This window comes from Strigops habroptila, chromosome 2, assembly GCF_004027225.2.
Source record: "Strigops habroptila isolate Jane chromosome 2, bStrHab1.2.pri, whole genome shotgun sequence".
Classification (NCBI taxonomy): Eukaryota; Metazoa; Chordata; class Aves; order Psittaciformes; family Psittacidae; genus Strigops; species Strigops habroptila.
This window is the reverse complement of record NC_044278.2, coordinates 10,409,717-10,427,845: the sequence shown is the minus strand read 5'-3', so window position 1 is coordinate 10,427,845 and position 18,129 is coordinate 10,409,717. Positions and strand designations below refer to the sequence as shown.

The 18,129-nt window shown below is 50.6% G+C and overlaps 1 long non-coding RNA gene across 1 annotated transcript; it reads left to right on the top strand.

The window, feature by feature from the left end:
• The first annotated feature begins 308 nt into the window (after positions 1 to 308).
• On the top strand, positions 309 to 11,495 carry LOC115601680. The gene is made up of 3 exons (XR_003989443.1): positions 309 to 567; positions 7,023 to 7,029; positions 11,485 to 11,495. It is a non-coding gene; the product is annotated as an uncharacterized LOC115601680 (long non-coding RNA).
• The last annotated feature ends 6,634 nt before the right edge of the window (positions 11,496 to 18,129 follow it).

Below are 18,129 nucleotides of genomic sequence, written 5' to 3'. Positions count from 1 at the left end.
TCCCGTGGCCGAGTTTCAGTGGTTCAGTGAGGTCACCTGGTGAAAGCCAAGGCGGTCATGGCCCTTGTGTGGAGGAAGAGTGGGTTGTTTCTCTCAGAGACAATAGCCGTGGCTGGTAGGGTTGATGTGGCCTGCATAGGTCACGCGGGGAGGTGAGTTAAGGGATGGAGAGTGTGTCAGGGCTGGTCTTGGTGGGATGTGGGCAGACTTGAGGGGGAATATGTGGAACTTGGATGGTCAGAAGGGCAGGGGGCACAGCATGTTGCACTCTAAGCTTTACCATGTGTCTTTGAACCCTGCAGGTTAGCCAATGGGCTGGAGGGTGTGCGGATTGAGAGCAAGGGCTGCCTGGCCACAATGACCACCTTCAACATCTGAGAGAAGGACTATGGCAACTACACGTGAGGCCACGAACAAGCTGGGCAACACCAATGCCAGCATCATCCTCTATGGTAGGTGCTCTGGGTTTTTTTGCAGCAAGGTGTAGTGAGGAGGAGGAAGAAGAATAGGAGGAGGTTGGGTGGCCAGCAATGGAAGGGAGTGGGTTTTATTTAGCAATGCCAGCCTGTCGAGGTGCTGAATGCCAGGAGCTCTGAGCAGCAAGGATACAGCAGAGGATGATGAAGAGATCTGCACTGGCCCAGGCAGGAGGGCAGTGCTTGGTAGTGGTTGGTGGTGGTTACGGTGGGTGTTCAGGGATGAGCAGTGGATGGTGAAGAGACAGGACATTGTTGGAACGCAGGCCCAAGGCGAGGGCCCCAGCAGGTAAGGACACACTCTGGGGACACAGCGTAGGGTATTTGCAGGTTGTCCTCTTGGCAGGGATACAGGCAGTTGCTAAGGAGTGCAGGCGGTGGCAGGTTGGGAAGTGTAAGTGTCAAGGTGGGTAGTGTAGGTGTCAGGCTGTGTAGTGTAGGTGCTACTTGAGGTGGCGTTAGATTGGAAATCATAGGTGTTAGGTTGGGTAGCGTAGGTGTTTCTTTAGCTATCATAGGTGTTAGGTTGTGTATTGTAGGTGGCACTTTGGGTATTATATGTGTTAGGTTGGATAGTGTAGGTGGCACTTTGGGAACCACAGATGTTAAGTTGGGTAGCATAGGTGGCACTCTGGGGACTTATAGGTGTTAGGTTGGATACCATAGGTGGTACATTGGGTATCGTAGGTTTTAGGCTGGGTAGTGTATCTGGCACTTCAGGTATTGTAGGAGTCAGGCTGGGTAGAGTATGTGCCACTTTAGGTAGTGTAGGTGTCAGGCTGGTTAGTGTAGGTGGCACTTTGGGCGGTGTTAGGTTGGATGTCATAGGTGTTAGGTTCAGTAGTGTTGGTGTTACTTTGGGTAGTGTAGGTGGCACTTTGGGAACCATAGGTTGAGTATTGTAAGTGGCATTCTGGGTAGTGTAGGTGGCAGGTTGGGTATCACAGGTGGTAATTTGGCTAGCGTAGGTATCAGGTTGGGAAGCATAGGTGGCACTTTGGATAGTGTAGGTATCAGACTTGGTAGTGTAGGTGGCACTTGAGGTGGTATAGGTGTTAGGTTAGGTGGCATAGGTGACACTTTGGGTGTGCTCATGCGGCTGACTCAGGGTTAGCACAGCTTTACTAGACTGGTTACATCAGAGGTGCTTGGAAGTGGGACAACTAAGGTGTGCTGGCATGGGAGATGGTATCGTCCAGACATGTGGCCTGTCAGGTGCATGGCAATGTTTTGGGGTCATGGTGTCAGGGGGTTCTTAGGAAGCAGGCAAGGAGGAGGAGGACAAAGAAGATGAAGGAGGCAGCCATTGAGGTCTGTGTTTGGAAAGGAGGTTTGTTGCATCTCATAGGATGAAGGGCTGTTATTTGGGAAGGATTTGGGTAGTTGGGTGCATGTGCGTGCCAGCTGGGAAGAGCCAGGGAAGCAAAGGCCTGGAGCATGGTCTGCCCATGCTCCACATTGCCTGTGGAGAGGCAGGAGGAGATGATGAGGGAGAGATACAAGGATGGAGCATGGCCATGGTGTGGCGCTAGGCATGCCACAAGGCCAAGATGTATGGTGAGGAAGCTTGCCAGATAGATACAGAGAGAGTAGAGGGTTTTTTCCCCAAGCAGCTTGGCCCACGTTGGGCAGATATGGATGGACAGCCAGAGGAGGAGGTACCAGATCCAGAACATCAGGAAGTATGAGGAGATGCAGTGAAGACCAAGGGAGATGAAAGGTGACATCCTAGCAGGGGTCACCATGGATCCCCTGGCTGAGATGTAGGCACTGGGGAGTTGTTGTCTAGGGAGTTAGGAGGAATATTTGGATAGGTGAGGCTTTTCCTTCTAGGGTATTTCAGGTATCACTTGTGAGCAGCTCTCAGTCTGCAGCAGAGATCCACATCTTTGTGGTGGAGACAACGATGGAGGAGATAGTGGTGGAGGAGACCATGCAACCATCAGGACCGGAGGAAGCAGACTGGCCTGGTGGTGGGTAGGAAAGGTGGCCAACAGCAGATGCATGAAGAGGTGGTGATGGCAGCTCTTCTTTGCAGGCGACAAGCTGGGCACCCCAGGATGGTCGGCGATGAGAGCTGCAATTCCAGAAGGGACACAGCGTTTGGATGGACTCTGGGCAGGTATAAGAACCCCCTCCCTCCCCCTAGCCCCTCCCCTCCAGAGGGGAGGGAAGTGGTTGGGGGGATGGAAGGGGTTAGGGGAGGGGATGGGGGAGGGCTTGGGGGGGCAGGGCGGGGCCGCCCCTAAGCCCCTCCCTGCCCCCCCCAAGCCCTCTGGGGTGGAGGGTAGGGGGTGGGAAGATGGGGGGGTGGGTGTGTGGGGGGGGTGGGTGTGTGGGGGGGTGGGTGTGGGGGGGGGTGGGTGTGTGGGGGGGGTGGGTGTGGGGGGGGGGTGGGTGTGTGGGGGGGGTGGGTGTGGGAGGGGGGGTGGGTGGGGAGGGGTGGGGGAGGGAGAGGGGTGGGGGAGGGAAGAAGGGGGACTTGCTGCACTCTGCCCTCTAAAAGGGACATCTTATAGAATGGAATGGAGCAGCACTCCCCCTCCCTTCCCCTCCCTCCCACCCCCTTCCCCTCCCTCCCACCCCTCTCCCTCCCACCCCTCTCCCTCCCACCCCCTTCCCCTCCCTCCCCCCCCCTTCCCTCCTCCCTCCCCTCCCTCCCTCCCCTCCCTCCCACCCCCACGCCCCTTCCTACCCCCTCCCTCCCACCCCTCCCCTACCCTAACTCCTCCTCCTCTTTCCTACCCTAACTCCTCCTACCCCATCCCCTCTGTACCTATTGAGAACCCACTACGCTGATGTAATAAAGTCTAATAAAGCTGTGCTAACCCCGAGTCAGCCACATGAGCACACCCAAAGCACCACCTATGCTACCTAACCTAACACCTCTGCTACCTCAGGTGCCACCTACACTACGCAAAGTGCCACTTACACTACCCAACCTAACACCTGTGGTTCCCAAAGTGACACCTACAGTATCCAACCTAACACCTATGATACCCAAAGCAACACTGACACTACCAAACCTAACACCTCTGATAACCAAACTAAGGCCACCTAAAGTGGCACATACTCTACCCAGCCTGACTCCTACAATACCTGAAGTTCCAGATACACTACCCAGCCTAAAACCTACGATATCCAATGTACCACCTACGGTCTCCAATCTTAACACCTACAGTACCCAATGTGCCACCTACGCTACCCAAAGTGAAACCTATGCTACCCAACCTAACACCTATGGTTCCCAAAGTGCCATCTACACTATCCAACCTAACAAAATAGCCTACACCATGGCAGTGCTCCATCCTTGTATCTCTCCCTCATCATCTCCTCCTGCCTCTCCACAGGCATGTGGAGCATGGGCAGACCTGTGCCTGGTCTCTCCTCCAGGCCTTTGCTTCCCTGGCCCTTTCCAACTGGCACCCACATGCACACAACTACCCAAATCCTTCCCAAATAACAGCCTTCATCCTATCAGATGCAACAAACCTCCTTTCCACACACAGACCTCAATGGCTGCTTCCTGCATCTTCTTTGTCCTCCTCCTCCTCACCTGCTTCCTAAGAACCCCCTGACACCATGACCCCAAAACACTGCCATGCACCTGACAGGCCACATGTCTGGACAATGCCATCTCCCATGCCAGCACACCTTTAGTGCGGAGGACGAGTTGTCCCACTTCCAAGCACCTCTGATGTAACCAGTCTAGTAAAGCTGTGCTAACCCTGAGTCAGCCGCATGAGCGCACCGAAAGTGCCACCTACACTACCAAGTCTGATACCTACACTAACCTAAGTGCCACCTATGCTACCCAACCTGCCACCTACACTACCCAAAGTGCCACTTATGATACCCAGCCTAAATACCTTCGTTTTACAACCTAACACCTATGCTTCCCAACCTGATACCTACGCTAGCCAAATTACCACCAACACTCTGCAGCCTGACACCTATGATACCCAACTTGACGCCTACACTTCCTAACCTGCCACCGCCTGCACTCCTTAGCAACTGCCTGTATCCCTGCCAAGAAGGCAACCTGCCAATACCCTACGCTGTGTCCCCAGAGTGTGTCCTTACCTGCTGGGGCCCTTGCCTTGGGCCTGTGTTCCAATGATGTCCTGTCTCTTCACCATCCACTGCTCATCCCTGAACACCCACTGTAACCACCACTGACCACTGCCAAGCACTGCCCTTCTGCCTGGGCCAGTGCAGATCTCTTCATCATCCTCTAATGTAACCTCGCTACTCAGAGCTCCTGGCATTCAGCACCTCGACAGGCTGGCATTGCTAAATAAAACCCACTCCCTTCCATTGTTGGCCACCCATCCTCCTCCTCTTCTTCCTTCTCCTCCTCTTCTTCTTCTTCCTCCTCCTCCTCACTACACCTTGCTGCAAAAAAAAACCCAGAGCACCTACCATAGAGGATGATGCTGGCATTGGTGTTGCCCAGCTTGTTCGTGGCCTCACGTGTGTAGTTGCCATAGTCCTTCTCTCAGATGTTGAAGGTGGTCATTGTGGCCAGGCAGCCCTTGCTCTCAATCCGCACACCCTCCAGCCCATTGGCTAACCTGCAGGGTTCAAAGACACATGGTAAAGCTTAGAGTGCAACATGCTGTGCCCCCTGCCCTTCTGACCATCCAAGTTCCACATATTCCCCCTCAAGTCTGCCCACATCCCACCAAGACCAGCCCTGACACACTCTCCATCCCCTAACCCACCTCCCCACATAACCTACACAGCCCACATCAACCCTACCAGCCAACACTATGGTCTCTGAGAGAAACAACCCACTTAAACCCAGCACAATGTGTTAAACCCACTCTTCCTCCACACAAAAGGCCGTGGACTCTCAAGGTGTCCTCCCTGAATCACTGAAACTTGGCCACGGGAATGGGGAGGAGAACCATAGAGGTGTAATACCCAAAGGTTGAGATAAGAACAGTGTAATAACTACATAACAATCATAGAATCATAGGATCATCCAGGCTGGAAAAGACCTTAAAGATCAGCAAGTCCAACCATTCCCCTGACCCTCAAACCAGCTCCCAAAGTGCAAACGTCCAGATCCTGATGCTAAGCCTAAGGAGCCAGGACAGAAAGCTGGTGCTGGGCATCTCCTACACAGGTTTGACTGCCATGTTGGTGGCACCGTTCCAGGCATCTCCATATGTAGGTGATGCCCAGCACCAGCTTCCTGTACTGGCACTTCATGCATATAAGTAGGAGCTGGACGTTTGCACTCTGCCAGTTGTGCTTCAGGACACTGAAGTTCACTTAATGGAGGAGCAATACAGAGATTGAGCTTTAGATAACAAAGAAAAGAAGGCACATTGCCATGCTGGTGGCACCATACCACAGGTCTCCATGTGTAGGTGTTGCCCAGCTGCACCTTTCTGTCCTCGGGCATGCGAGCAGGGGCTGGACATTCGCACTCTGTGTGGTGTGCATCAGGACACTCAACAGCACTCAACACAAGGGCAGTATACAAATGCGCACTTAGGTGGCTGTTGTGGTTTAAGCTAGGGTGAACTGCCTTGTTGATAGCACCGTTCCAGAGGTGTTGAGGTGTAAGAAGTAACCAGCAGCAGCTTTCTGTACTGGCACCTTTGGCTTCGGAAAGGGGCTAGAAGTCTGCGCTCTGCAAGCTTTGCTCCAGGACACCTGACTGTGTTTTATGGAGAAATAGTACAGAGAGAAAGCGTTAGGTAACAAAGCATGGAAGGATTGCCAGGTTGGTGGAACTGTACATGAGATCCCCATGTGTAGATGATGGGCAACAATAACCAGGCATGCTTCTACCTTCACTAAGGTACTAACACCTAAAAAGTGATTCCTGGTTCCACCTTTTTGTCACTGCTTTACTTTGGTTCTCATAGTAGTAAATATTTCAGCTAATAATCCAACAGAGAATAAAAACAGGAAAAAGTAACCTCAAAACTCTACCTTCAGTAAAGAAAACATTCAGTGTCCAATAATAAAAAAAGTGAGAACAAACCAATAAACAACCCTAGAAATCCTAAACCCCTCTTTCTTACAAATATAACACATTAGAAAAGAAAACCTTACAGAGATACTTATTATTACATACACTGGTAAACCTTCATATATCCTGAAACAACTCACTCAACTGATTCCTTTTCAAAAAACATCAAGAAACAACAGCACAACACATCACAAGACTCAAAAGCTACAAAGAACAAAACAAACACCAGAAAACTGACCCTGTGAAAACCCAAGAGCTGAATGAGTTCCCTACTGAAACACTGAGCCTTATATACCCCAGGCAACACCCACAACCCCTCCCTCAATGCCCTGGGGCAGGGGTGGGGCAAACCACCAGCTGGGATAAAAGAGGCAGCATGAGCAAGAGTCTGTTCTCTTTTCTGGCTGATGTCTGTAACACAGAAAGGGCCAAAGAAAGAAAATGACTCTTAAGTAAAGCAAAATCAACAGTATTTGCTCCAGGACTACATCTGTGCTCCAGGATACCTAAAGGCGGACACCAGAGAGGCGATATGCAGATGGAGTTTTAGGTGGCAGAGCAAGGGTGGATTGCCATGTTGTGGAGCTTATCCTGTGTAAGTAATGCCCAGCACCAGTTTTCTGTGGTGGCTCCTTGACTGTTGGAGCAGGTTCTGGACATTTGCACTCTGTGAGCTATGCTCCAGGACACCTGACAGCAGGCACCAGAGAGGCAGTATGGAGTGTTGGGTGGCAAAGTGATGGCAGATTGCTGTGATGGTGGCACGGTTTCAGAGTTCACTGTGTGTAGGTGATACCTGCAAGAAAAAGTGTTGTTTTTTCATATTGGGATAGGCTGTAAACCTTGGAGTACCAAACCAATGGGGAAACAAGGGAGGAAACCTTCAGGCAGAATAGGAAATGCAAATGTAAATCCAAGTTCTGCTTTTGCTGTGTGTGCCTACCTGCCAGGACACTCGTTTTTGCACAAACGTTAAATAAACAGCTGCTTCACTATTGTGTCTGACTGAGGCCTGCCTGAACCTAGAGACCAGTTCTCACAAATCTGCAATTAATTGTTTTTTTTTTTTAACTTCGCTGGGCATTTTGTTTCTATTTTCTCTGTGGTTTAATTACACATGATGGAGTGTCCCAGTTGAAAGAAAGGCTTCATGTTTCAGTCGTTGTTGCTGACACTTTTACCAACAAACAGATCTACACAAAGGCAGAGTGAGATGAGATCTGAGGAAGAAGTTCTTCCCTGTGAGGGTGCTGAGGCGCTGGCACAGGGTGCCCAGAGAAGCTGTGGCTGCCCCATCCCTGGCAGTGTTCAAGGCCAGGTTGGACACAGGGGCTTGGAGCAACCTGCTCTAGTGGAAGGTGTCCCTGCCCATGGCAGGGGGTTGGAACTGGATGAGCTTTAAGGTCCCTTCCAACCCAAACCAGTCTGGGATTCCATGATTCTCCGATTTGCAAATGTCGGTCACTCTCCACCTCTCATAGGCGGACGTGATGCCCTATTCAATTGCCCAGGTTGAGCTGTGACCCCTCGCATGCTCCACCTCCGGACGAAAGGCACTGAGGAAGAGCAGCCCATGAGGGGCCTCCCCGAGCCAGCTGGGCAGAGGCCGGTTCTCCTGCGGCAACTCCTGGAGCACCCCTGGGTGCCCAGTGGCCACAGACACTATGCTGCCGCCATAACAAAGCCGTGACGGTTGCTGTGGAGACGCCCATTGTGACAGGGGCACCCATGGTGACCATGGGATATTTAAGGAGCAAGACCCCTGGTGTAACCAGTGCAGAAGAGACATCTCCCTCACGGGGCTGCATCTCCCCTGGGTGCCCTATGGATCCAGGTACGTGTTATGCTGGGAAGGGAAAAGAACAACTCCTCTATTTCATTCACCCATACAGAGATGCCTTTGCTGTTCCTAATAGTCATTTGACTTTTCAATTGTATTTTAATGTTCTCTTTAAACACACTGTGGGTCTGTGCACTAATGGAAAAAAGGGCTTGTTTCAGAAATGGTTCATCTGCAATCATGGTCTAAAGCTTAATTTAGTCTCCAGCCTTGCAATCACACCTTCTATTTGCCTCAGTCACTGGGATGATTCTGTAAACCATGAGAGTAGTGTTCAAGGTGCCTTAGGTTTCTAAGATACTATTGCTGTATGGAAAGGCCACCACAAGGTCTCCCCTTAAGGAGCCTTCTCTTCTCCAGGCTGAACAAGCCCAGCTCTCTCAGCCTGTCTCCAGAGCAGAGCTGCTCCAGCCCTCAAAGCATCTTCTTGGTCCTTCTCTGGACTGGCTTCAACAGCTCCATGTCCCTCTTGTGTTGGGAGAAATGACACCTTTTTGTTGAATTGAAAGGAGCAAGAAGCCTGTAGCACTGGAGCTGTGCTTGCAGCTTGGCTGCTGTGCTTGAAGCATTGAGCTACAGTGATCCTTAGCACTGCATTAGTTCTGTCCTGGTGCCACTCAGCTGACCTGAGCATCCCTCAGCTGCTGTCTCAGTGCTCCACTGAGCTCTTGAAGGACTCCTCAGCTCTTGTGGGACACCAGTGCTGAGAGATTTCAGCAGGAGAGTTTGGCCATGGCTGTAACATGTCTTGTATGGGGGGCTACAGGCTCCTTTCCCTTGGGCATGACAGTAGGTTTGGAGGGTGTGCATGCACAGTGCTGCAGGAACCCGGTTGTTGTGTATTCTGGAGGCTGCTTCTTCCTTAGGTGTGCTCTGCTGGGGCGCACGCAGTTTAGATACAAGTGATCAACTGCCTAGAAAGCCTTGGCTTTAATCTGACATTGCACAGTGCCTGAGGTTAGACAACAGGAATTCCCCTCACCCCCAGGGTGTGAGATGAAGGCACCTGCTGTTCAGATCCACTGTGGTCTGTCAGTTCCCAGTTGCTGCAAATTCTCTTGGGAGTTAACTGTGATGGGAGCTGGTTTGCCTGAGGACTGCAGCCAAAGCTGTTCAGAGGCAGAAGCAGTTATTTGCTGTGTTGAGGCTCCTGTGTTCATCTGAAAACATGGCAGGCTGCCCGCAGGGGTATTTGAGAGCAGGCACGATGCTGCAGGAGTGTGCTGCTTTATGTGAAGAGCATCATGCTTTAAAAGCAACACCCCCACTTACCCATGGCTCTCACCTCCCATGTGCACTTAACTGATGTGAGAAACTACTGAACGGATTTCTAGTGTCCAGGGAGACTGTCATAAGGGGAGGGCGGGTATCCCAGGTGCCCTTAGCAACATCTAGAAGCAATCAAACCCCCATGAATTAAAACATTAATTACTTTGAATTGTTTAATGTTTCAGATCTCATGACCATCCTTTTTAAAATCCTGATTTCTAACTGCAGTGCTTCTGTGGAACTCTTCATGCAAATGGGTTGTTAGAATCATAGAATTACAGAATGGTTTGGGTTGGAAAGGACCTTAAAGTCACTTAAGTCCAACCCCCTGCCATGGGCAGGTATGCCTCACACGAGATCATGTCACCCAAGGCTCTGTCCAACCTGCTCTTGAACACTGCCAGGGATGGAGCATTCACAGCTTCCTTGGGCAACCTGTTTGTGTCCCACCACCTTCACAGTAAAGAACTTCTTCCCTCTATCTAACCTGACCTTGCCCTGATTCAGTTCGAACCCTTTACTCCTTGTCCTATCACTACACTTCCTGAAGAGATTATTAACTTCAGGCAGCCACTTCCAGATACTTGGAAGAAGCTGTTTTCTTCAGCAGGTACTTAATATTTTCAGGCAATGAAGGCTGTTGAGTTTGCTTCTCATAGGGGTTGCCAAAGGTGATGACAGGTTTGAGTATCACAGGCAGCTTTTGCAGACAATTGTCTTCAGCTATATTATAGTGGGTTTTATTGTCCAGGACATGGATTCTGTTTCACTTTGCTGCTTCTGCATTCTGTACCCTGGCTGGAAGCTGACTCTGAATTTATGGGCCCTGAGCCTTACTACTGGCAGAGCTGAGGATGTCATAAAAGACCATTTAAAACCCTTCCTCAGCAGACAAATCACTGCTTGTAGAGCTCCTGATTGCCTTTGACCTCTGCTGCCAGCTGGCAATGAGGATGAGAAACCTGGCACATGCGGTGGCTGATTTTTGACTCCTGTGCACAAACAGCAGCAGTTCTGGCAAAAGCTCATGATCTGCCTCTTGTCTCAGGGCATTAGCTTTGCCTAGGGATGACTCTGAATTGGGAAAGTGGACCAAGGATTGGAGTGTGTGTCCCCATAAATCTTAGGGCCTCATTTGTTATGCGCTTGGATTTGTATTCCATTTCTTGTTCAAATGCTGAGTTAGGGAGAATTCGTGGTGTTCATGGGTACAGGGAAGAAATTTGCACACCACTTCCCTAAAGTATTCCAAGTTGAATGGCATATAGTGTTCTGTTTGCCTGCTAAGACAATGGAGTCTTGTCTCTCAAATTGGAGTACCTGTTTTCTGTTGCTTCTGTTTCCTCCATCTTGATGTGACTGTAGGAAGGTGACTTGGCTTATCTTTTGAAAGGAAGGGCTGCCAAAGCTGAAGAAGGGAGGCAGCCTGCAGTCTTCAGGGGAAGCCTTTGTGTATCTGAGAACAGCCCCAGGTATAATTTGGGCAAGGGTTCGTAGGTTCTACCGTAATAGCATCCCATGGGCTGTGTGCTCAGCTCTGCCCTGCAGAACCCACCCAGCAGCAGGGCACTAACAAGGAGCATCTCTTCTGAAGAACAACATGGCAACCTGCCCTTGCTTTGCCACCCAAAACTCCATCTGCGTACTGCCTCTCTGGTGCCCGCTCTCAGGCATCCTGGAGAGCGGCTCACAGAGCGCAAATGTCCGGCCTCTGCTCCCACATCCGAGGCGCCAGGACAGAAAGGTGGTGCTGGGCATCACCTACACAGGGTGAGCTCCAGAATGGTGCCACCAACATGGCAGCCTGCTCGGCTGTGGGATCAGGGCCTGGATGTTAACGCTCTGCAAGGCATGCTCCAGTACACGAGAGACCACTAACCAGAGAGGGAGTATGCAGATCGAGTTTTAAGTGCCAAAGGGACAATGGATTTCCAGGTTGCTCTCCGGAATAGTGCCTCAAACATGGATATCCTCAGTTACTTCCCCACCTAAAACTCTGTCTGTGTAAAGCCTCACTGGGCAGCACTCTCCGCTGACCCACAGTCCAGCTCCCTAAGTGCAAACATCCAGACACTGTATGTAAACATCCTGTCTTAGGAAAAAAATAGATAGATGGGCACAATCTACACAGGGTGCCCTCGGGAACAGTGCCACCAACATTTATATCCCCATATATTTACCCACATGGAACTCCACCTGTGTAAAGACTCCCCAGACAGCACCCTCTGGTGACCCAACCAACAGCTCACAAAGTGCAAATGTCCAGACCCTGATCCTGAGAGTAGTGGCTTAAAAAAAAAGAGCTGGGCATCTCATCTCCTATATAGGGTGACCTATAGAATAGTGCCACAAACATGGATATTCTCACTTACCCACCTAAAACTCTAAATTTGTACTGCCTTATAGGACAGCACTCTATGCTGACTGAGATGCCAGCTCCTTATGTGCAAAAGTCCAGATTCTTATACTATGTCTAAGATGACAGGACAAAAAGCTAGTGCTGCGCATCACATACAAAGGGTGCCCTCAGGAACAGTGCCACCAAAATGGAAATCCTGACTTACTTCCCCACCTCAAACTCCATCTCTGTAAAGCCTCACTGGACACCGGTGACCAGGATACCAGCTGCCTAAGAGTGACAGTCCAAGACCTCCACCTAAGCCTAATGAGTTAGGACAGAATCCAGGAGCTGGGCATGTCCTCCACATAGTGCCATCCGGAACAGTGCCAACACCACAGATATCGTGACTTACTTACCCACCTAAAACTCCATAGGTGTAAAGGCTCACTGTACAGCACTCTCTGCTGACTCAAAAATCAGATCCCAAGCGGCGAACGTTCAGACCCTGATGCTAAGCCTAAGCAGACAAGACAGAAAGCTGGTGCTGGGCATCTCCTGCACATGGTGCCTTCCGCAACAGTGCCACCAACATGGCAATCCACTCTGGCTTAGCCACATAAACCTCCAACTCTGTACAACCGTACAGTGCAGCGCTGTAAGAGGCCCCATAAACGAGGTCCGTAAGTGCCAATGTCGAGACCCTGCACCTAAACAAAATGTGTTAGGATAAAATCAAATAGCTGGGCACATTCTACATGCTGTGCCCTCCAGAATAGTTCCACGAACCTGGATTTTCTCAGTTACTTATCCACCTAAAACTCCACCTATGGAAAGCCTCACTGGAAACCACTCTCCGGTGACCGAGACACCAGCTTCTTAAGTGCAAACGTCCAAATGCTGCTCCTATGCCTAATGTGTACGACAGAAACAAGGAGCTGGGAAGGTCGTTCACAGAGTGCCATACTCAAAAGTGCCACCACCAACATGGATATCCTGATTTACTTACCCACCTAAAACTCCATCTGTGTAAAACCTCACTGGACACCACTCTCCAGCGATCGAGATACCACCTCCCTAAGTGCAAATGTCCAGACCTTGCTCCTAAGCCTAATGCGCTAGGACAGAAACCAGGAGCTGGGCATGTCCGACACAGAGTGCCCTCCGGAATAGTGCCACCAACATGGATATCCTCAATTACTTACCCACCTAATACTCCATCAGTTTAAAGCCTCACAGGACAGCACTCTACACTGACCTACAAACCACCTCCCAAAGTATGAACGTCCATACCCTGATGCTAAGCCTAAGTTGCCAGGACAGAAAGTAGTTGCTGGGCATGACCCTACACATAGATAGGCATGTCCTTCACATGGTGCCCTCCAGAACAGTGCCACCAACAAGGATATTCTCACTGACTTACGACTTAAAACTCCATCTGTGTAAAACCTCACTGGACTGCACTCTCCGCTAACTCACAGACTAGATCCCAAATGGCGAGTGTCCACATATTGATGCTAAGCCTAAGGTGCCAGGACAGAAAGCAGTTGCTGGGCATGACCTACACATAGTACCCTCCATAACAGTGCCACGAACATGGCAATTCACCCCGGCATACCCACGTAAACCTCCACCTGTGTACACCACATAGACCTCGTAAACCAGGTCACCAAATGTAAAGGTCCAGACCCTGCACCTAAATATAATGTGTTAGGATAAAAACAAATAGCTGGGCAAGTTTTACAAAGCGTGCAATCTGGACCAGTGCCACAAACATGGATATCCTCGGTTACTTATCCACCTAAAACTCCATCTGTATAAAGCCTCACTGGAAACCACCCTCCAGTGACCGAGACACCAGCTCCCTAAGAGTGACAGTCCAAGACCTACTCCTAAGTCTAATGTGTTCGGACAGTAACCAGGAGGTGTGCCTGTCCTACACATGGTGCCCTGTGAAGAGTGCCACCAACATGGATATCTTCACTTCCTTACTGCCTAAAATTCCATCTGTGTAAAGCCTCACCGGACAACACTCTCCGCTGACTCACAAACCACATCACTACATATGAATGTCAAGACCCTGCTCCTACACCTAATGTGTTAGGACAAAAAGAATAGATGAGCATGTCCTACACATGGTGCGCTCTGGAACAGTGCCACCAACATGGATATTCTCATTGACTTACCCACTTAAAACTCCATCTGTGTAAAACCTCACTGGACCGCACTCTACGCTGACCTACAAACCAGATAACATAGTATAAACGTCCATACCCTGATGCTAAGCCTAAGGTGCCATGACAGAAAGCTGGTGCTGGGCATCACCTACAAATGGTCCCTGAGGAACAGAGATAACAACAGGGATATCATCACTTACTTACCCACCTAAAACTCCATCTGTGTAAAACCTCACTGGGCACCACTCTAAGGTGACCGAGACACCAGCTCCTTAAGTGCAAATGTTCATATACTGCACCTAACCATACTGTCTCAGGACAGAAACAAGGAGCTGGGCTTCTCCAATATATTATTACCCTCCGGAACAGTGCCAGGAACATTGATATACTCGGACACTTATCCTTCTAAAATTCCCTCAGTGTGAAGACTCACTGCACGCCACTCTCCGGTGACCAAGACACCAGTTCCCAAAGTCTGAACGTCCAGACCCTGATGCTAAGCCTATGCTGACAGGACAGAAAGCTGGGGCTGGGCATCAGCTACACATGGTGCCCTATACAACAGTGCCACCAACACGGCAATCCACCCTTGCTTAGCCACGTAAACCTCCATCTCTGTACGACCGCACAGTGCAGCGCTCTCAGACGCCCCATAAACCAGGTCCCTAAGTGCCAATGTCCAGACCCTACTCCTAAGCCTTATGTTCTAGCACAAAAACAAATAGCTGGGCACGTTCTACATGCTGTGCCCTCTGGAATAGTGCCACCAACCTGGATATCCTCGGTTCCTTATCCACCTGAAACTCCATCTGTATAACGCCTCACTGGACACCACTCTCCGGTGACCGAGACACCAGCTCCTTAAGTGCGAACGTTCAGATCCTGCACCTAAGCATAATGTGTTAGGACAGAAACCAGGAGCTGGGCATGTCCAACACATGGTGCCCTCCGGAACACTGCCACCAACATGGATATCCTCGGTCACTTATCCACCTAAAACTCCATCTGTGTAAAGCCTCACTGCACGCCACTCTCCGGTGACCGAGACACCAGCTCCCTAAGTGCACATGTCCACACCCTGCTCCTAAGCCTAATGTGTTAGGACAGAAGCCAGGAGCTGGGCATGTCCCACACACAGTGCGCTCCGGAATAGTGCCACCAGCATGGATATCCTCACTTCCATACCACCTACAACTCCATCTGTGTAAAGCCTCACTGCACGCCACTCTCCGGTGACCGAGACACCAGCTCCCTAAGTGCGAATGTTCAGATACTGCTCCTAAGCCTAATGTGTTAGGACAGAAACAAGGAGCTGGGAATGTCCTTCACAGGATGCCAGACTCAACAGTGCCACCAACATGGATATACTCACTGACTTACCCACCTAAAACGCCATCTGTGTAAAGCCTCATTGGACTGCACTCTCCGGCGACCCACAAACCAGCTCCCAAAGTGCGAACGTCCAGACCCTGATTCTAAGCCTAAGCTGACAGGAGAGAAAGCTGGGCTGGGCATCAACTACACATGGTGCGCTCCGCAACACTGCCACCAACATGGCAATCCACCCTTGCTCCACCTCTGTACGACCGCACAGTGCAGCGCTCTCAGACGCCCCATAAACCAGGTCCCTAAGTGCCAATGTCCAGACCCTACTCCTAAGCCTAACGTGTTAGGACAAAAGGAAAATAGACGAGCACATTCTATGTGCTGTGCCCTCCGGAACAGTGCCACCAACATGGATATCCTCACTTCCTTACTACCTAAAATTCCATCTGTGTAAAGCCTCACAGGACAGCAGTCTCCGCTGACTCTCAAACCAGATCACTAAGTACGAACGTCCAGACCCTGCTCCTAAGCCTAATGTGTCAGCACAGAAATCAGGAGCTGGCCATGTCCGACGCACAGTGCGCTCCGGAACAGTGACACCAACATGGATATCATCATTTCCTTACCCACCTAAAACTCCATCTGTGTAAAGCCTCACTGGGCAGCACTCTCCGGCGATTGAGACACCACCTCCCTAAGTGCAAACGTCCAGACGCTGCTCCTAAACCTAATTTTTTAGGAGAAAAACAAATAGCTGCGTACTTTTTACACATGGTGCCCTCTGGAACAGTGCCACCAACCTGGATATCATCACGTATTTACTCATCTAAAACTCCATCTGGGGAAAGCCTCATTGGACAGAAGTCTCCCGCAGTCGAGACACCACCTCCCTAAGTGCAAATTTCCACACCCTGCTCCCAAATGTGATCTTCTAGGATAAAAACAAATAGCTGTGCACTTTCTACACATGGTACCCTTCGGAGCAGGGCCACCAACATGGATATCATCACGTACTTACCCACCTAAAACGCCATCTGTGTAAAGCCTCATTGCACAGCACTCTCCAGCGACCGAGACACCAGCTCCCAAAGTGCGAACGTCCAGACCCTGATGCTAAGCCTATGCTGACAGGACAGAAAGCTGGGGCTGGGCATCAACTACACATGGTGCCCTATACAACAGTGCCACCAACACGGCAATCCACCCTTGCTTAGCCACGTAAACCTCCATCTCTGTACGACCGCACAGTGCAGCGCTCTCAGACGCCCCATAAACCAGGTCCCTAAGTGCCAATGTCCAGACCCTACTCCTAAGCCTTATGGGCTAGGACAAAAACAAATAGCTGGGCACATTCTACATGCTGTGCCCTCTGGAATAGTGCCACCAACCTGGATATCCTCGGTTCCTTATCCACCTAAAACTCCATCTGTATAACGCCTCACTGGACACCACTCTCCGGTGACCGAGACACCAGCTCCTTAAGTGCGAACGTTCAGATCCTGCACCTAAGCATAATGTGTTAGGACAGAAACCAGGAGCTGGGCATGTCCAACACATGGTGCCCTCCGGAACAGTGCCACCAACATGGATATCCTCGGTCACTTATCCACCTAAAACTCCATCTGTGTAAAGCCTCACTGCACGCCACTCTCCGGTGACCGAGACACCAGCTCCCTAAGTGCACATGTCCACACCCTGCTCCTAAGCCTAATGTGTTAGGACAGAAGCCAGGAGCTGGGCATGTCCCACACACAGTGCGCTCCGGAATAGTGCCACCAGCATGGATATCCTCACTTCCATACCACCTACAACTCCATCTGTGTAAAGCCTCACTGCACGCCACTCTCCGGTGACCGAGACACCAGCTCCCTAAGTGCGAATGTTCAGATACTGCTCCTAAGCCTAATGTGTTAGGACAGAAACAAGGAGCTGGGAATGTCCTTCACAGGATGCCAGACTCAACAGTGCCACCAACATGGATATACTCACTGACTTACCCACCTAAAACGCCATCTGTGTAAAGCCTCATTGGACTGCACTCTCCGGCGACCCACAAACCAGCTCCCAAAGTGCGAACGTCCAGACCCTGATGCTAAGCCTAAGCTGACAGGAGAGAAAGCTGGGCTGGGCATCAACTACACATGGTGCGCTCCGCAACACTGCCACCAACATGGCAATCCACCCTTGCTCCACCTCTGTACGACCGCACAGTGCAGCGCTCTCAGACGCCCCATAAACCAGGTCCCTAAGTGCCAATGTCCAGACCCTACTCCTAAGCCTAACGTGTTAGGACAAAAGGAAAATAGACGAGCACATTCTATGTGCTGTGCCCTCCGGAACAGTGCCACCAACATGGATATCCTCACTTCCTTACTACCTAAAATTCCATCTGTGTAAAGCCTCACAGGACAGCAGTCTCCGCTGACTCTCAAACCAGATCACTAAGTACAAACGTCCAGACCCTGCTCCTAAGCCTAATGTGTCAGCACAGAAATCAGGAGCTGGCCATGTCCTATGCACAGTGCGCTCCGGAACAGTGCCACCAACATGGATATCCTCATTTCCTTACCCACCTAAAACTCCATCTGTGTAAAGCCTCACTGGGCAGCACTCTCCGGCGATTGAGACACCACCTCCCTAAGTGCAAACGTCCAGATGCTGCTCCTAAACCTAATTTTTTAGGAGAAAAACAAATAGCTGCGTACTTTTTACAC